This window comes from Lucilia cuprina, chromosome 2 (assembly GCF_022045245.1).
Source record: "Lucilia cuprina isolate Lc7/37 chromosome 2, ASM2204524v1, whole genome shotgun sequence".
Lineage (NCBI taxonomy): Eukaryota > Metazoa > Arthropoda > Insecta > Diptera > Calliphoridae > Lucilia > Lucilia cuprina.
Genome location: NC_060950.1, coordinates 7,190,399 through 7,191,001, shown reverse-complemented (window position 1 = coordinate 7,191,001; position 603 = coordinate 7,190,399).

Sequence of the window (603 nt, the reverse complement as noted above, 5' to 3'; positions counted from 1 at the left end):
GTTATTTTCAATAATTCATTCATCATCAATATCTTCTAAGGACAAATATGTACACTTTTCATATCCTGTATATAGTTTATTTTATGTGTGAAATGGCAATAAGGCAAATGTTCATGTACACAACATTATCATTAAGATTATTAACTTAATCATATAAATGTTTACTATTGAATGATTTTAGATTTGTTTAAAAGAGGAGAAGTATTGATTTGAAAATCTATTTATTCAGCAGAAACATGACCAAATTTTTCTATAGACAATTAGAGACAAATCACAGGAAAGTTGTGTGTTAACACAGCAACTTTTTCTATAGAAAACTTGTGTGTTAACACAGCAACTTTTTCTATAGAAAACTTGTGTGTTAACACAGCAACTTTTTCTATAGAAAACTTGTGTGTTAACACACCAACTTTTTCTATAGAAAACTTGTGTGTTAACACACCAACTTTTTCTATAGATAACTTGTGTGTTAACACAGCAACTTTTTCTATAGATAAGTGGTGTGTTAACACAGCAACTTTTTCTATAGAAAAGTGGTGTGTTAACACAGCAACTTTTTCTATAGAAAAGTGGTGTGTTAACACAGCAACTTTTTCTATAGAA